Below are 20,487 nucleotides of genomic sequence, written 5' to 3'. Positions count from 1 at the left end.
GTTTATGGTGACAAAACATTATGCAAAACCTAAAACGGACATTCGCGGATACACATAAGGACATGCGCTTCAATATGTGCTTTCATAGTGAGCCGCCATGCTTAGTGTGGTTCCATGTCTCCTAAAAGCCTTCTGTGTGGAATGAAGGGAGGGTGAAGTGGAGGAGGTTCGAAGAGTTCTGTGGTAACCTAAATAATTACACGCCCTGTTCTCCCAGAGTGATTAATTATATCTGCGGAAGGGGATTTCTTATTTTAGAGCCCTCCACAGACAAGTGCTGTTGGTGAAAAAGACAAGAAGTAGAAGGGAGACAAAAAAGGCAAAATACAAGGAGGTCCTTTTCATACCTTTCTTGACAGATTTGGGCTGTTTGTAAGACTTGCAAAGTAATATATTTTTCTCTCTGGTCAGCTTGCAAGAGCAGCACTGAAAACATGATGGATTTAAAGAGGATCAGTGTTTTACAGTGGGTATAATTAGCTGCTTTTGAGGATCTTGACAGGACACTGGGAAAAAAAATTATACCCTTGCATATAGCATTTGGGAAGGATTAGTATTTCTCATGCCCATTAGGTCGCATAAATTCTTCATTTCTCTTATCTGTATGCAGCAGAGTGGCCTTCCCCAAAGGTTTTGCAAACATACATGCCGCCTTTTTCTGCCTGGAAGGGTATTCCCCTTTGGAAGACTGCATGCGGCCCGATTTGCCACACTGGGAACCTGGATTTAAATTTGTTAGGATGCAGCTTAGCATAGACGTGGGATGCACTAGGTCACACCATGATGAGATGACTGGTGGAAATCTCATCAGGCTCCAACATCAATATATATTTATATATAGCAGGGGTGTCAAACTCCAGTCCTCATGGGCCACTGTCCTACAGTTTTTAGATGTGCCACAGGTACAAAACACTGGAATGAAATGGCTTAATTACCTTCTCCTTGTGTAGATCAGTTCTCCAGAGCCTTGCTAAAGACCTAATTATTCTATTCAGGTGTGGTGCAGCAGAGGCATATCTAAACGTTGCAGGACAGTGGCCCTCGAGGACTGGAGTTTGACATCTGTGGCCTATAGCATTGAAAAGCACATTTTAGGATACAAGTATCATGAATAGCCAATAAAATCAGTAGTGTTGAGAAGCTAAAGACACCACTGTTGTGCCAAACATGACTAAAATATCTGGAGGGGTTTGAAATTTCCAAATGATTGTGTGATTTTGACAAATATTTTACAGTGTCTTGCAAAGTGTTTTAAACCTTAAAGATTTCGTCACTCCAACCACAAATTTATATTAATCAAAATTTGTGCGATAGACAAAATTAGTCTTCATGTTTGTGTTTTTAGCAAACTATCAGAAATATGGTGTGCATACACAGTTCTTCTATTTAAGCTTCAGACATTTAAAATGATCAAGGCCGGTCCATCCACTTGAAAAAGGATGATGACCTTGGAGACGATTAATCAGAAAAGCAGTCAAGAATACATTTTTAATACATTGAACTTGAGCTTTGCGTCAACGTTGCAATGAGAGCAGGTTAGGCAAGTGAGTGCAGATGACAGATCAGTGGCACCAGGCATTTGTCTCTCTCCCCACAGCCTCTACAAACCAAAGCATAGTTTGCATGCTTTGCCCTCACTTGCTTATAGTGAGGGCAAATTTAGCACTATGTCTCCACAGCTTCACTAAAAGGGTTATAATCTCTGAAGTGCTTTTAACCTTTTCATGGATGTAGGAGCTCTGACGACACAGTTAACCTGTTCATTAGGTAGTGACTGTCAGTGATTCTATCATTTTCCCACCCTTCACAAATCAGTCCTATTAAGCATTGCTTATGCCAAACGTCCTCAACGTTGAGAAACACTTTGGCTCAAACATGGCTTACTTGCCTCTTCTCTGCGCTTAAGGGGTGAAAGGGCTGATCATGCTCCGTATGCAGCAAAACGATAGGCCATTTTTTTACTTTAGGGGATCAGACAAATGAAAAATGCAAAGACCCGTCCTTTTTATTCAAGTAGAGCCGAAACAAAGTATATCTTCAACAGAAATCTTCTTGACTCAGCAATAAATAATAAATTGATCATCTTTGAGTAACTTCCTTCTCAATCTAATGCTGTTTGGAAATGCATTTTTCACAACTCCCCCCAAAAAGCCTGGGGAGTCTGCCACTCGTGACACTTCTGCAAAGGAAAGTTTTCCCTGCGAGCGAAACCTAATAATGCTAAATAATGTCGTTTCAAAGAAGTTGTTCAAATGAGCGATAATTCGGACACTCTGTTGCTTTTGCTCTCTAAGCCATTCAACTGAATTGAGAACTTTCAGCATAAGGGAAATGGTTCTGCTATGTGAACATTAAAAATAAACTCATTCAACTATCATTTTACTTAGATCTCACTTGCAGAGTGGTGGGTTGTTTGGCGACTTCACCTGAAAACAACCCTTTGGCATGTTGTGTAGGATAATTGTTTGTCACTTACTTCTCACTCAGTCCACACTTTCAAACAAATGAAAAGTGCTTTTAATTATCTTCTTCTATTGGCCATGGCCAAGAAAGCTCCATCTGCCTTTTTTTCCACCGCAAGAATAAGGGTATGTGATGATCCAAAGTTGAATTAGAGCTTGCAACGCAAACTGCCAAGAATCTCAGGGCCTTACTTAGAAAAAGCTCTCAGGTTTAAGTTGCCCACTGGCGAAACGTAGGAAAGCAAGAAGTTGCGAGTGCTTCTAATGCCTTGGAGAAACAGAAAATGTACAATGCCAACTTTTAACATGTTTTTTTTTTTTTTTTGGAAATGAATACACTCAGTGGCCCCTTTATTGGATACACCTGTGCTGTTAATAGAAATATTGAGCTCAGGAAGATAAATGTAGCTTCATTTGTTATGATTTTGAGAAAAAAAGACTTTATTGATATTTTAGTCATTGTTTATATTGATGCATTTTTTGACAACCCTAACTGGGGGGGTGTGATATAATATTACATTGTAAAGGATTGCAATGCCTCAACAATATGCAAAAGCAAAGAAATCATTTTAAAACAGCTTAGAGTATCCAATAATAAAAAAAGAAAAAACTAAATTACTGCTACAAAAAATAAATTAGAAGAAAAGATTGATGGCAAGAATTTTGATTACATTTATGCTCAAGTTAAAATTATGTTCTTGATAAATTAGAAACATTTCTCACATTGTTACATATTGTCCTTACTATGTAGCCATAATATTTACAGTGTTGTTGCCATTTACCATTTAAATTAAACAAGATTTCTTAAGAATCATTATTTTATTCTAAATGCCATGTTAGATAATTTTTTTAAATAAAAATTTTCCAAAAACGTAATTTTAGAGTAAAATTGTTTTCCATTATGCTTTTATGTCTTGATCATAAATCCTGGATTAATATATTACCATATAGTCAACATTAAAAGCTATTGAGTAAATGAATGAAATCGGAATCTTCCCTTAGTTTGCCGTTTCAGAAATACCGGGTATAATGGTATTTCTGGAATCTATTTTGTCATGAAAAAATAAAATACTTTCCAAGAAAATATGGAAGCTATTGTTTATTTTAATTTAGGTGCTATGGTGCTCAGATATGATTCTCACCTGCTGGAAATGATAGACAATTTACCTAGAAGGAATGTGTAGGCAGAATTACATTCGACAGTCTCAAAGACATCCTCAATCCCTTTTTAGAACAAAAGGTGATGGAGTTCAAGCAAAAATGAAAAGGATTGAGATGGAATGTGGAAAGAAGACAGACATAAAGAAGGCTTAAGGCTTGGCTATAGGGCACTTAACAGATAACGCCTGATATGTACCTATCATTGAAATTAAGCTTAAACAGCCAGGAGTTTCAAAGAACAGCTTCACTATATGGATTTTAAAGAACTACCAAGGTGCTTGGATCTTTTAAGGGTTTTAGGCTAAACTGCAAAATTAAACTGAACAATTTAATTTTTTTAAATAAGATTGCTGATTTTAGACACAGATTAGTCTTTTTATGATTAAAGCCAGAGTTTTACTAAATCAATGTATCAAGAGAAAACAGCTTTGTTTTTTGTGGTAATGTAAAATATCGTATACATGAGCTAATTATAATAGTGTTTGAAAAGGAAAGACCTCTGAGCACCTGCTGAGATGAGTCCAACTGAATTTTCTATTTTACTTTTAGAAACACAAGCTTATAAAATGTGCCTACTTGTGGGCTGCAAGGTAGAATTGTCACTAATCTCTGAGGAGCTTGTATGTTCTTATTGTGCACGCACATTAACTCACAAAGTCTTTATGTGAAAACGGTTTGTAAAGTTTAACATCTTGACCAGAACTTTGGGCCACTGTCTCAAAGAAAAACTCTTCAGGCATCTTCTCCATCTCTCTGGCCTCTTGCACCTTGAAGAATCTGGAAAAGATTTCTGTCAGGATGTTTGATGGGTCACTAAAAAAAATTATGAAGCCATCTTGTGTTAAGCATCATCTTTATATAAGGCCCAAGAATGCCCAAAGCCATGCCACTATGGATAGTGCTTTGAGGTTTCTACTGAAGTCCAACTGCAGACGAGTACGGTCGATCTAAGGAAAAGAAAGGCCTCTATATTCACAAAGTAAGAATACTCTGAAAACAACAAAACATATAAAATAGTGTAATATTTTATCACAACCCACTTAAAATCCAGATCCCATCACAAACATATTTCTTTTAAAATGCGTGGATTTACTATAAAAACCAATACACACAAATATGCATCCAGAAAATAGTCATAGATCTTCAGTTTTTTCAGATTTTGTTACAGTAATATTATAAATTGTATTAATTAATCAAATTTCTCAAAATTCTTCAACAAAATACCCAATTGAGGGAACGTGGAAAAATGTTTGAGATTTTTGCTGATGTAATAGAAACAGAAAACCAAGAAATCACATTTACACAAGTATTTTCAGTCTTTGGCACGAAGCTCAATATTGACCCATCTCCACTATTTATCCTTGAGATATTTCTACAACTTAATCGGAGTCTGCCTGTGATAAATTTGGAAAGAAACACATCTGTCTATATAAGGACCCACAGTAACATTGAAGGTCAGAGATCAAACACAAGGTATGAAATCAAAGGAAATATCTGTAGACCTCTAAAACAGGATTGTCTTGAGGCACAACTCTGGGGAAAGAGATGTACATGCTGAATTAAACCCTGCTGAGGAGCGATCTTGACCTGAGACTGAGGTGATGGTTCATTTGTCACTAAGACGATAAGCCAAAGCACATGACCAATATCTAAAGGGAGTGGATTCATAACCACTCTGTGAATTTCCTCAAGTGGTCAAGCCAGAGTCTAGTCTTGAATCTCTGAAGGAATCTGAAAATGGCTGAACAGACGACCCCCATCCAACCAAATGGAGCTTGAGAAGTACTGCAAAGAAGAATGGGTACAACTGCTGAAAGGTTGGTTTCTTTGATATTATATTCAAAAAGATTTGAGTCTGTAATTGCTGCTAAAGATGGATCAACAACACTGAATACTTTTGAAAATTTGATTTCATGGTTTTTCAAGTTTTAATCATTTACAAAAAAAATTATGCATTTTTATTCCACATCGTCTTAATGGGGTATTTCTGAGTAGAATTTTAAGAGATTCATTTATTATTTGGAATACAGTTGTAACATAAAATGTGGAAAAAGTAAAGTGCTGTAAGTACTTTCCGGATGCACTGCAGCCACAGTGAAACAAGAACCCCAGGCTATCCAAGGATGACGTTGCATTAAGGACACAGGCCTGGAGGCAAATACTTTTGCCAAATGGCTTCCTGGTGTCAGGATAGTGAGAAGGAATTGCATTGCAGGAGTATTTCAATTTTAAGATTTAACAAGTACTGCTGAACAAAAGTTAAGGATAAATTACCCAGCTGCAAAACAACAACCGATTACGACTTTCAACATCCCCTTTGGTTGGAGAGAAAGGTGATTTAACAAGATTATTTAAAGCTGTTCGAACACAGGTAGATAAGACCAAGCAGCACTTTCTGTTATGGTTTGGCACCTTCCTGATTGGGTAATCAGCTGAATATACTGAAAGCTGACAGACGCCCACCTCCCTCTAGTCTTTACGATGGTAGTCGACATCCTTCAAATGAATCCTGAATGTAAACAATAAGATATATGTCAAGATTTTAGGAGACAAAATGTCTACAAACTGGGTATGAATGGATGGCAGTCTGAAGTGGGTTCCACCAAAAAAAAAAAGAGTTTGGTAAAAAAAAAATGGCCAAACCTGCAAAGATACAACTTGGTAGGGGGTTGAAATGACCCCCTCAAAGGAAACTGATGAATCCTGGGTTTGGAGGGTACAACTTTGTTTGTAGCAGATGGCTCTAATTTTGATTTTCAAAGTCCGGTGTCCTGAAACTGTCAGATGACTTTTTTGGTCCAGAGCCTCCTCAACAGGCAGTCAAGTTCTACAGAGTCCTTGTACTTACTCACATTTGAAGTTGATACTGAAAGAAAACGTGTGAAGGTCAGAGGAGAATGGTGCTCAAGGACTGAAGTTTGAGACCCTCATGCAGAGGTCCAAGAGGGGCAAGCTGACCCAGAGCAAGCAGTGAAGATACCTGAAAAGGGTGTTTCATATTATTCAAAGTATTTTTCTTTGAGTCAGAAAATTCCATAAGACTTCACTGTAAACTAACCTTTAGTTTTGTGCTTAATCACAGTTTACAAAGCAAGGAAAAACAATTTCAGTCAATCTTTTTTTTCCCTTAAAAACACTAGAGCTCAGTGACTACCTCTTACAGGAGACGACGCGAAACTGCTAACCGTTATTGCCATGCGAGTGGCACGATAAGATGTTTTGTGAGAACCACGTCCAAATGGCAGGAATACACGCGCGCACGTCTGCTCATCCACACTCCGAAGCTTTGTGATGCAACACCTCGAACTGAGTCACACATGCAAGCGTAGTGTGAACCAGACCCCAGAGAGCGAAGGGAGATAAAACACAGAATTTAAATTATTCAATTCAGACAGGGCTGGCTTTTTTTTCTTTTTTTTTTTTGGCAGAACTAAAATAGGATATCTGAATTTGAAAAGAACTCCCTTTCATTTTGTCCGTCTCCTCCTTTGCTGATATGACTGTATGAAATCTGCCAGCAACTCCTGGAACAAAACATGAAGCTGTAGAGCTTCATTCATTTCTTTTTGGACCTATTTAAGTATTCAAAGAGAATTTTCCCATGATTAAAAAAAAAAAAGGAAGAAGTAGCTGGCCTCAAGATGCAGTTGCGTTCAGTTTGTTAATTTCCCACTGCTGAAAAAAAAGTATACTCTAAAAAGAAAAATTCTCCTTTCCTTAGAGAAAAAAAATCTTTTTATTTGCCAGTTGCCTTTGAATCCTCCACGAAGGCCGCAACCGCCAAAGAAACTCTTTTAATTCATCAGCGGGGGGAGACATTGAAGGCTGTTCTGGATCATTGGACAGACAGCGTCTGAAGCCTGAAAGACAGGGAGAGGGAGCGAGGTGCGAAAGGCGGAGAAAGAGGAGTGACTTGGTAATTTAAAAAGTCTCCCACACAGAACGAGTGAATGACTTTGCAAACAGTAGAGTAGAAAGGCTCCGCCGTTTAATTATAGAATAATTGTGAAGTCCATAACGACGGAGACCTGCGAGCTGGAGACGGGGGAAGAGGGACAGCTCTGTGAAAATGTAATTAGCTGAATATCATTTCTCTTTACTCTCGGCCACTGTCCAATGCAAGAAGTGGAGGAAGACAAACACAGAAGAGCTCTTTTAGAGATAAAACTGAACGCACTGTCACAGTTTAGATCTTCAGTGACTTGGATCAATATGCAATTACCTATGGAGGAAGGAGCACCTTCTCCACTCTCTGCTTCTTCTTTCCCATGAAGGGAAACAGCCATAGAGTGTCGACGTGTCCAAACCAGGCAACAGATGTGTCTCTTCAATCTTCTGTTTCAATTACCAATTCAAAGCGGCAACGGAACGACTCATTTAGCTTTCCTTCTGGGTGATGGTTTCTTCTCACTGTGATAACTCAAGTGGATAACAGTGCTGCCGGTAAGGGGAGGTCGAAATATGAGGCTTGTGTCATCAAATGCTGCTCAAGCTTTTGGAATGGATAGAGCTGGAGACGAAGGGGCGTGAACCCGCCCCACCGTTGGAAAGACCGGCGGCGCTCTCCGCAGCACCACTTATCCTGGGACTCTAAGCAACCGATCCAATTTGTGTGGCGGAACTGTTATTGCAATGATGACGTTACTGCAATGAGAAAGCATCCTTCACACCTGTTAACTCTCCTGGTGAAAATGGTGCAGTCTTAAAAATACAAGTTTTTAAACAGATTACATTTATTCAGTGTAGTTCTAGTTCAATTCCACTGCTCTCACCCTGAGATTTGAGAGGACTTGGGTCTGAATTTGCTTTTATGTCTGCTTAACTAGTTCTGTGTTTTGAATCAGTATCCTGCTGAAACATCAAGGAATGACCCTTTAATTTATTTTTCTTTTTAGTTACTACATCTTTAGTTAATAACCTCGTACAGCCTGGAAGTATTAATTATATACAAAGGTCAGAAAGAGCGTAAATTAGGTTAACATTGTTTATCACAACATAGTCATGGTACAGTAGAGGCCCAAGATTTGCAGGGCTAAGGCACCAAGTAGCTGTTTCCAATCATGCACAGATGATTGTATATTTCCCCTGCTTGGCCTGTAAAACCTATTTTGTGAAACATCAAATAGTCAAACCAGTTGCACATATTGGAACATCATGACAGCCCCATCCTCAGCCTAGCTTCCAGATTAAGCAGCTGCTCAGACCTGATTGTGTCCTCTCAATAGGCACCAAATGACACGTAGTTCTTCTAAAGCCACTCCAAGGCGACGCACTCCCGAGCGGGTAAACACTACACTGTGCATTTTACCAGCTCGTGTTATTGTTCTCAGAAAGGATGGAGCAAGACAAAGCATAAATGTGAAGAGAATCAACAGATTTAATTAAGCATAGGATTTTGAGAGATGAAAACTGAATAATAAAAAAATTTTAATCTAACCCCGAATGGGGTTAAAAAAATTGTTGGATCATAAAAATTTTAAAAAGTTGGATCGTATAAATTCATTTGTGTTTAGTGAGTCAAGTGACATGCTAATGTGCCAAAGGTACAAACCCTGAACTACCTATTCCTTCTCTTTTCAAGCCTTCATGCCATCTGCTGATTTTAGAGCTTTCACCTGGACTGCTCCCTGTTTTTAAGACTCCAGCCCTCCATTTATCTAAACAATACAGAAGAATCTCATAAAATTTGAAGTAAATATTTAAAAAAAAAAGTAAATGCACCTTTTGTGAGTTCATGTCATCCATCGTCTTTCATCATTAAATCTACAAACTCAACACCAAAACACTCATCTAACAATAACTGCTCATAAATGACATTCCTCACACAAAGCCTTCTTCGATGTAGAACTCATTGCAGCAATGTCAGGGAGAAGAACTGTACATAAACTAAAATGCATCAGAAATTATGTCAACGGAATATAATAGGTGACAACCTCAATTAAGTCAACAACTGCTAGTTGTTGGCATGGATATTTAAAAACTGGGGGTGAAAAGGTACAAGCAGTCATAACCCAAGGAAGCAACATTCACACCCATTGTGGTTTCTTGGATTTTGCTTCATTTCTGCTTTTGTGAAATAATATAAAGAACGTGGAACTCTGCTTTCTCTTCTCAACTCCAGTGACTTTTAATGAAAAGCTTCCCTCAGTGGCACATCTCTATCAAACAAATTGCCTCCAGTCCCACCGCTACAAATAGTGCCCCCAACTTTCAGTTCAAACATGCACTCTTGCTTTGTTTCCCCCGTTACGTGTCGAATGGCACGCCATTCAAACGCTCCAAGTGAGCCACAGCCTCCCTTCAGATCCTCTTTTAAATTACCGACTTCCAAAGCTCTCCATTTTTAGGATGCAGAAGTATGAAAATGAAGAGAACTGCGGTTTGTGCTCGGAGAGCGGTGGTGGCGACCTTACATTCAACATCAGTATGACTCACTGAAATAAAACATTATTCTGGCGTCAATGTTATGTTTTAAGAACAGAAGTCTAAATATAAATCCTTGCATGCTGAGGTATTTCAGGGGAATCACTGCTGTATATATTTTGACAGAGTGGTATCAATTATTCATTATATGTGTCATAAAATAACACAAAAAGTAAAACATTTGGATAAATAAAGTTACAGAATGGTATCTAGTTTGCAAATTTCTTCTACCAAATTTCAGAATGCTCTTTAGAACACAAGAAGTGGGGATTTTATGACAATAAAAAACTACAAACATGGACAAATTTAGTCACCGAAAGCAGAATAAATCAGTTTCTCACTCATTTTCAGCTACCGCCTCAATCCTGTTTGAAGCTGCAGGGGAGCTGGACTGTATCCCAGCAGTCAACAGGTACAGTGTTGACTGCTGGTCAAGTACACCTGTCCAGTCCATCACACAGCCAACACAAACACACAAGTCATATAGCGGCACATGCACACAGCCATGCCTTACGGCAACATAAAGTAACAAGGCAAATGAATGGGAGAAAACTGGAGCGTCAGGTAGAAACCCACGCATGGATGAGAGAAACATGCCAACGCAGAAATGTTTTGACGGTTGTTAAGGACCTAAATGTACTCAAACTAAAACGCTATAGTTATTAGGTGAAATGAGAGAAGTCAAAAAACTACTAGCGGAATTATTAAAAATTTTGATTGCGTTAAGTACAGAGTCCAGTCAATCGCATTTTACTCAAAAACTTTTTAAATTTTTTTGCTGCTTCATTATTGAATAGAAAGACATGTGAACTTAAATATTGTTTTTAATAAATTATTTAGGTTATTCAACCCCCATGCTTGTTGCAACATATTTTGCTTGCTACATTTGAATTTAGTGGTTAAATATATTCAGTGATAGATCAACTCGCTTGTACACAATTTGCACACAACATTGGTCTTTTCCAACTTCCTGTCACATTGTATGTTGAAGCAAAAATTAACCCTCAGAGGGCAAAGAGAAGTGTCTGTATCATCCACAGCTGGTTGCAGATGTAACTTGTGTGTCAGATTTATAGGTGTACCGGAAACACATAAATATAAACTTTGTGGCCAGTTTTTCTTTTTTTATTATTATGTAATCAATGCATATAATGAATCAAATGTAATGCATCAAACAATCTCTACTTTGAATACTAACATTTTCCTTTTGCTTAATCTGCTTGGTGCTCATTTGGCACACACAGTCCCAACAAAAAACGCTGTAATTTGTGCATTAATGTGGTGCTACGTATGAAAACATTATGAAGCTCCATGTAGGTCGGTCTAAAGTAGTTGTTTCTGAAGCAAGAGGAAAGTTTCATTCTTAACCTTGTTTTTTGCATTTAGTAGTTCAACAGCTGCTATAAGAAGCAGCTTAGAGCATTACTGTTGAAGCAGTTACTAAGAAATGCAGCAAGAACTGTAAACAAGTCACGGTAGGCCTAACTTGTTGAGATTTATTTTTCTAGGCCATGGAAGTCTTCTGTTTGTTGAACTCTCCATCTAGGCCACAGAGTCTACTGGGGGCTTGACAAAATCCTGAGTCCAGACGGACTGACACACACACATATTGGGTCCAGTATGAAGCAAGTCGCTCCATCAGTGCACCTCGGGGGGACAAGCTTTAGCCACCAGCCCCCAAATCCACTGACTGATCCAGTGCCCGAACTGTCAGGGCCTGCCTAGCCGCCATGCAATCTTTTAACCTTCGCTGGCTGCTGCGAAGCCTCCGGTACTTCACGCTGCGTCTGTAAAAAGCCCGTTCAAGGGAGACTAGGAAAACAAAGTAAAGGAGGAGAAATATCACAAAAACTAAACCTGTACCGTGGCAGGAGAGATTCAGGCAGGCTGAGTGACAGAGACGGAGTTTGATGGAATATCAAGCGGTTTATTCATCAAAGTGCTGAGAGTGTCTTCAGACTGACAAAAAGGAAAAGGGTTTTGTTGTTCAAGTCTAAATGTTACACTTCGTATTGTAGTGAAAGCTTCCTGTAAAGAAAGACATCTTTTGACTTAAAGCAAAGCTTGATTTTTTTTTTTATGTTCAACTGCTTTTACAGTTTGAAATTAGAGCAAGTAATAATTGTTTTGCTGCATGTATACAGAGCAGATAAAAAAAAAACTTTTTCATTCAAACTTGTTTGGAGTACCAAATGTGGATTAACAGGTTCACCAAATTTAAATGTTCATAGGTTAAAGTATCCCATAAAGAGATTTAAAATGATTAATCTATTAGTTAAGAAACACAACACAGTTATTTCACTTGGAGAACAGTGAAGTGCTCCGAAACAGAAATATTAATGTTGTTAAAATGGCCTAATCAAAATACAGTTGAGAAATATCCGGAAAGTTCAGAATAGTAGCTCTCAATGCAATTAGACTGAGATTGAGCAATTTTATATTTAATGTAGGACAAAGATGTTTACAAGTTAAGTTTGATTAATTACATAGACTAACTTGATAAAAATATCAAAGCAGTATTTTGATTTTTATTTATTTATTTTTACATACAAAAGTCCCAAATCGGAACCTTTGTATTGTGTTTCCAGTACACCCTTAAATGTGATGCACAAACAACTTCTGCAAAAAAAAAAAAAAAGCAAATTCTCTTGGGCAAAGAGGTTAATTTTTTCTCTTAAAAACGAGCCGATGGGATGTTGGACAAGGCAATTGTTTTGTCCAAGCTGTACAGAAAGGAGATGGCCTATCAGCGAAGCTATTCAAGCCTAAAATACGATCTCAGTGCTACAGATGTGACAGCATGTATCAACATCCCGAACGCTAATGTCAGAATCTACAGTCTGCATTTCTTTTTCAAAGAAGTTACATGAATGATCAAGGGTTCTTGAGACACTCGGATGCAGAATGGGTATAACAGCACTTTTCATCAAGCTGATGGTTTAATAACCTAAACAACAGATCAAATGTTTTTGTTGTGGAGCTCATACATCTTTATTCAATAATTTGGCAGCAAAAAAATCAAAGAATCTAGACATCTTACACTAAAAACGCTTTAGAGTGGTGCACACTAACCAAAGGAAGGCTTCCTTCTTGTGACTTGATTGAGAGGATCTCATTGAGTTAATGATGTGTTGATGGTGCGCCGCTTTTTTGGCAGGTTAATTGAAGGCATTTTCCTGGTTGGAAGAAGATTAATATAACAAGATGCCTCTCATTCCATGGGTTTTATTTAGTTATTTAGCGAGCATGTGCTCCACCTGCCAAGGAGGTTATGAGGCTGATAGCGTTTGTTTGTTTGTTTGCCTGATTATGAGTGGAATTGCTCAAAAGGTTACGAACTGATTTGCATTTAATTTTCCCAAAGGGTGGCACAGCCCGATGCAAAATTCATTAACTGGTTGGCTCCTCACAAGTCAGGATTTTAATTTTTTAATGAATTCACTCCCTGTTCCAACATATTTTTTACTTAAAACAATTATTTTATTTTTTATGAAAAAGAAAGTCTGACCCTTTCTAAAAAACAACAAAGCATTAACCCACTTTGTTAAATCACGATTTCACTCTAATTTACCATTTTTGGAAAGCTGAGTTCGGTTTCACTTACAGCGCTGAAGGTCGATGCCCGGCCTGTATGATCAGGAAGTCACTTTAACAGAAGCTGCCGACATAAAGTAAAATAAGAGTTCTCAAAACTCAACACACCATGCCTTGAGCTAAATAAATTTAAGAAAAGATGAGGACTAAATCCTTCTGGAAAGTGTTACAAAGGCATTTCTAATGCAAACCGACTCCAGCCATAATGCACAGATTGTAAAACACGAAATGTAGTGAACCTTTCTTGGATTGTTCAAAAAGTTCATAATTGAATAATCAGAAACAGACTAGGAAAAATGGCATCCATTGAACATTTACAAGATAAATTCAAGACCACAGGAAAAACTGTCCTGTTGACAGATGAAACTAAATGGGAACATTTTTGAACCTCTGCTTCCCATTATGTACGGGGTAAACTTAACACCAATCACAAAAAGATCATACCTAAAGTTGAACATGGTGGTGGTAGTGTGATGGTTGGGGTCTTCTGTCCTCTTACAAACATGGATGGCGACTTTTAACCACAAATCCTGTGCTCCGTCAGAAAATCAGGAGATTCTCCACACTTGAACAGTTGCTCCAAAATATATTAAGAACTTCTGAATGGTTTAAAAAGGAACAAAAAAAATTATTGAAGGGGTCTTAAAAACATCAGACATTAAAAATGACATTCATGGCCTTAAATAAGCCATTCATGATCAAACAACGCTCCAAAATAGCTGAAATTCTGTATAGAAACAATTATATATATATATATATATATATATATATATATATATATATATATATATAAAAGAACCTATGCTTTTTTGATAAGGTGACATCTAATGGCAATTTGTTGTAAGATTTTATTTAAGGGTTTTAAAGAAAAGGGTGCTGAATGCATACATACTGTACATGTCTTAATAGAATTGTTTGATTTTAGAAAATAAAAACAGAAAAAAATGCAAGACCAAATTTTTGTTCCCTATTCCTACTTTATATTCCATGAAATCCTAAAACACATTGAAACGTGTGGATGCACCATAGCAATGTGTGAAAAAATATCCCGGTTGAATAAACCCCAACAAGAAGCTGTTAATAATAGAAAGGTCAACACCAGTTATAATTTGTTGCATGTTTTTCATTCCAGCAACTGTAGAATTTAATCGCACTAAAAGCCTTGAAACTACTTCATCTGATGTCAAATATTTTGTTTGTTTTTCAAATTATTTGCACAATCCCTTTTAAAAACAAAAACAATCTTTTGTTTAGTTTTCTGCTCAGTTGACGCAAATAAACCACCGACTGAGTGTATTTACTGAGTGTATTTACTTAGTCTTATGCAAAGAAAACACACTAATCAGTTCTCCGAGAAACAAGTCAAAAGTCCCAAACAAAACAAATAAGAGACAAAACTTCAGCATTAACCCAATGGGATATTAGCTGAACCAACACGGAACACACTTCACGCTATGACAGGTAATAACATAACGCTTTACTTACCATAAATAGTCGGTTGGTTAAGCGAGTCAAAAAATTATCCACATCCTCTTTAAAAGTTGGAATTGTTGCATCGTCTGTTGTGAAACTTTAGTAAAACAAGTAAGAGCCTCAAAAATGATTCCTAGTCTTTTTTTCTTTTTTTTTTCCTTCCTCCGGCAGCCTGAAAAGCACACCTGTTACCTAATTAACGTCCTTTTATTCTGCGTGTTTTTAACCAGTGGGCAACTAGTGTTCTCTATGGCCTCCTGGAGGACTGGAGTGACACAGTCGATAAAAAGTTAAAATAAAACTACTAGATTTTATTGCACAGACTATATGCTAAAGTAAAGTTTTTCTTGAGTAGTTTTAATTTCTCCATTTTGTTTTTATACTGTATCTGTTACAATCCAGACGAATATAGCCAAGTTTGACGTTACACTATTTTACAAAATCACCATTTCAACCCTGTGTGTGTTTACCAACAAAAATGTGAAAATGGTAAACGGTGCCTTCAATTATCACTGATATCTCAATATGTTTTTTGTCATAACAGGGTCCGAATTTCTGCTTTGCAATATTTATATATATATATTTTTACCTATGCTACTGACGGTTATCATGAGAAAATGACTCGTGATAAATAAAGTTCTGCTTTGGGTGAATAGCGACCACCTGCTGTTTGGCATTGAAACAAGTTAGTTGTAGTTTCTCAATGACTTAACCATCTTTTTTTCCCCTTCTAAGACATTTTATGCTGTATTAAACAAATGTCACGAAATATATTACATACATAGGGTGAATAAATGCATTCTGTTTAAATAACTAGCTAATATTTGTTGCAGTGAGCATAGGAAATGGATGAATGGATGCGTTTTTCCTACATTAATGCAGACCAGTTGCATGTTTTTCTTCAACCACCAAGACTTTTTACTTTCCAATGTACAGTACATCATAGTTTTCTTTACCACCTACTGTATATACTAAGCTGTCAACTTTTCCCTGCTCTGCAGTTTTTCAGTCATTTTCTACATCTGATTGGCTGCTTAAGAACGAACACTGATGCCCAGTTTAACGCTGAAGGTATCCAGATGAGGAAGTGAAATTACCCCATACTAGATCAACTCCGCTTAGCTACTGCAGAGAATCTATTTCTGATTGGCTTGTTAGTTCCCTAATCAAAAATGGAGTAAGGCACAATGTTCAGAAAGACATAACCTTTTATACTCCCATATCACAGAAAAGAAATCATCTGAATACTTAACTTCACATTTCAAAATGACTGACAACCAACCTGCAGAGAGGTTTGGCCTAACACCCGTCTGTCAGCTCTCTATGAAAGAACAGCAGCATGCAATTAGTGGTTCAGTGTTTATGCTGCGTTTGCTTGAGTAAATCCAAGACTTTACACTGATCCTCGTTTTCACCCTTTGAGAGTGCCAAGCAGACTACAGCCAAGCAGTCAGTTAGTTGAACTCACAGAAGGTTATTTTATTACCAGTGCATCCAACTCTTGAGTGCACCATAACCTTAAAAGCCTTTCGCGCTTGCTGACTACAGTTAAATGAACGGGCTCGACTCGGTTATGGTTCACCGCTTTCGTTCCCCCTCGCGAGGGGAGCTAATAAGTCAGTCTGATCCACTCGCAGATACGGCGAGGATGCACTTATCGCATTGTCAGCAGCTCATTTCATTAAGGCTCCTAGTTAAGTTTGCATGTTACGCGTTCGACACTTTTAAATTACCCGAGTCCCACTTGGCTTGGGCCGAGGGACGGTGGTGGAAGGGGGGAAACAGAGGGAAGGGCTCCCTGTGAACGCCCACCCCCCCGAGCTGCTTTGACCATCAATCACGGCTGTCAGAGCAGCTGGGCTCCTGTTCTACAGTGGGAGCTCACAGCAGAGCGCTACATCATCTGGAACTGTGATGGAGGCGCAGGCTTCAGCTCCACGTGGTTTGATTAGAGGCTGTGCTTTCACGACAAAAAGCAAACGTGACGGATATCAGCCTTCATGACGAGGCTGATGCGGAGAGTCGCCAAAGTAATTTTAAAAGGAAAAAAAATCTAATTTTTGTAGCAGTAAAGCGTTTAACCACACTGGGTTGGGAAAAAATAAGTGAAATTTTTGGAAGTCGTCTGTGTTGGTCTATTTTGCAAGGCTGAATCCCAAAAACGACATCCATTTTTTTCCAATCAGGTCAGGTTTTTAACTCTAATTTTGATTTAGAAAAGTCCCATCATCTGACTACATTTTTGTGACATTATCAAGATCATTTCTGTTAATAACTCTCATCCAAAAAATATTTTAGGAGAAATAAAAAAACATGTTTTCTAACGTTGGAAAAACCCAAGACAATTTTTAGGCCGTTGCCCCGTGACATCAGTCATCTCCATCTCTCTTTCTGTGAAAATGAGGCTTTCCAATATAATTTATGGCCAAGAATTGTTTTAGCAACAAAGAAATAATCTACAAATTTTCCCTCTTTTGTTATTTCATGTGAATTCTACCTTTTTGGTTTCGTTATCTTTTGTACAGTTATGCTTGTGTAATCATTTGTGATGATTACACAAGTTTGTTACAGTCTAGAATATCAGCGTGCAGGGAGGCTGCTTTTAATAATAATAAAACAAACAAGGATTGTTTCAGATAATAAGTGTTTGTATATGTTAAATACAATATTCAAATGGAGATAAAGCTAATGGGCTTCTGCTATATCTTTTATGACAGATGCATTAAACGCGACACTGCATGAACGGAATTATTTAGAGGCATGATTGGTGAAGTGACACCGGCGCCGAGCAACAAAACACTTTCACTTTTCCGTCCTATCCATCCTTGCTTGTCTCATTAGCCTTCATTCCATTACGGGGGCCAAAAACTACATCCAGGCTTGTTTATGTAAAGCAATTTCTGTGCCGCATCTTGTTATCAGCAGAGGAGATGTGCCAGTTGGATTGCTCCGTCAAACCCGAAATTGTTTTTTAATTCCCCGATTATCAGCGTTTTGAATGGATTCTGGCCTCCAAGACCTGTTCGAGACCTACTGGGTGAGGACGGAAATTGCTCACGGCATCAATTGGCCTCGAGACAGGCGAGTCAGACGAAACCTCACAAGTTAATCACAGCACATTGCATGTCAGACTCTCTACTGACAAAAGGATTCGTGAGCCGTTAATACGGACAGACGGAATGTTTAAAGAAGTGGTTGAAAGCTATGCTTGTCTTTAACTTGCAAATGTTTTCATATTTACACAAAAGAGCAACACAAAGAGGTGAAGTGGGAGGCAAGGGTTACAGGTTTTGTCATTTTTAATAAATACAAATCAGAAAGGTGTGGCATGCGGAGAACACCTACTTCAAAATGCATAAATACTTGAGGACGGCAGGAAAATGACCTTTACAGATGCAATGGAAGGGTATCCAAGCTGAAATGACCCAGTCAAAGTTCAAACCTGATTCCATTTCAAAATCTCTGGAAAGATCTAAGAAAGGCTTTCCCCAAATGCTTTTTCCACTTCTTCTGACTGAGTTTGGCTTATTTGCTTAGAAGAATGAAAAGAAAAAAGAAAAAAAAAGTTGGTTGCAGATGTACAAAGGTGGTAAAGGTGTAGTCCAAAAAAACCATTCAGCTGTAATTACACCAGACTACTTATGCAGATTTGGGCTCAGAGGGGCTGAATATGAACACATTATATGCTTCTCCAATTCTTTTCTTGAATAAAAAACTGCGGTTTATCTCAGGTTTTTCAAAAATAAATTTTTGGTGCAAAAGGAGAACGGTAACCAATACCGAAAGGCAACTCTGTAGGATGTTTTCAAGTAGATGAACTCTGCTAATTCCTGACTGTAAGACTAATTTCACAATTTCACAATGGAACTGCATTAAATAAAACTTCCAATTTCATCGATTTTAGTTCTACTTTGACAATTTTTACTGGCATTTTCTTCTTCAGTGAAATATGAGTTAAAACTAATAAAGAGTGAAGATAGAAGTTATCAGAGTTGATAGACGGATGTCTTTGTTGCTCTTTCGGAGCAGAGTTTGGAATCACTGATAAAGTCTGAAAAGTCATGAATTTGCAAAAAAAATTCTTCAGTTTTTAGTGATTAAAGATAGAAATTTATGTAATTAAAACTAAAAGTTCTTAAGTGTACTGAGATTATAAAGTTAATCGTGAAAACATGGTCAATTTTTGCACATTTGCCAAACTTACCACTTCAGTCGGAGAACTTTTGGCATTTTTATGTTTTATTACAATTTTCTGACTTTACAATGTCAGAGAATATTTTAGCTTTTTCTTTGCAAATTCACAACATTTTGACAGAAAATATAAGCTTTTTCCTTGTAAATATGTAAAATTAACTTCTAACTTGCGTTTTTTTTGACAGAAATTTACTTTGCGCCCTCACACTAATGTCTGTCATCACGTTTTGATGCATGGAGATGACCTTTTTCTTTACTTTTAATGCTAACTTGTCAGCGCGGCATCAGTGCAGATTTCCACAATCTTAAAGCAACTTTGATCTCAATTGATCGAGGATCATTTCTAAACCTCACAATTATCACATCTAACATTTGGTGATGATCATTTAAATTAAAACGTGCAACTGTTGTTATAAAAATGAAACTTACTATTGGAATGTTTCTGGAACTGGTCCCTCGCTTAACTATTCAGCTTGAACTTTCTGCAAATGATAGAAAATAATCAAGATGGGGTAAGACACTGACTGCCAACAACCTCTCTCCTTGCTTTGAAAACTTCCTTTAAAGAAGGAAGAAAGAAAAATTCCCATACAGCAAATATATGCCAAATTATTTAGCTAATAAAAAAGAGCTATTAATGAAATATATTTTGCAACACGTAACAGCCGCTGTGCTAATAAGTTCGAAAGAGGAAGGTCATATATATCATGTTTAAAATCCATTAAGATCCGCCAAAAGAGCCATGTTATAAGCTCACCACAGCGTGAACTTTCATTTGCATTTAATAACTTTCTTATTTGTCCAAGACCCGATTAGAATGTTGCGTGCTTCGTGCAGCTGATCTACGGTAATGGCACTTCGTGTCCGTATGAGGCCATTAGGCTTTTGGAGGAGGGAAGATTCACATCGTCTGCAGGCGGAACCCCGACACGTTTGTGCAAAAATGTCGCCCCCTCTCCTCTCACCCCCCCCAACCCTCTCTGAGCTTCAAGAAGACACTTTTGATCCAACAAAAGTTTAATTCTGCAAAGTTTGCGATGCGAGCACCCAGGCCTATCTACCTTGTACATCAGCACAAAGGCAAAAAAAAAAAAAAAAAGATTTAGGGCATCTACACCCTTCGCTTTGATGCCACAAAGCCTCTCCGGGGAGCTACTTCCTCTACAGCGAGGGAGTACCC

At 37.8% G+C, this 20,487-nt stretch overlaps 1 long non-coding RNA gene across 1 annotated transcript in view; it reads left to right on the top strand.

Moving 5' to 3' along the window:
- Positions 1 to 1,750, top strand: part of LOC116715601 (uncharacterized) — a 28,134-nt gene extending 26,384 nt beyond the window's left edge. Inside the window, exon 4 of the long non-coding RNA XR_004338205.1 lies at positions 1,738 to 1,750. This is a non-coding gene — a long non-coding RNA (uncharacterized LOC116715601). The remainder of the gene's footprint in view (positions 1 to 1,737) is intronic.
- Positions 1,751 to 20,487: the final 18,737 nt, after the last annotated feature.

The sequence above is a fragment of the Xiphophorus hellerii genome, chromosome 24 (genome assembly GCF_003331165.1).
Source record: "Xiphophorus hellerii strain 12219 chromosome 24, Xiphophorus_hellerii-4.1, whole genome shotgun sequence".
Lineage (NCBI taxonomy): Eukaryota > Metazoa > Chordata > Actinopteri > Cyprinodontiformes > Poeciliidae > Xiphophorus > Xiphophorus hellerii.
This window is presented reverse-complemented; position numbering and strand designations above follow the sequence as displayed.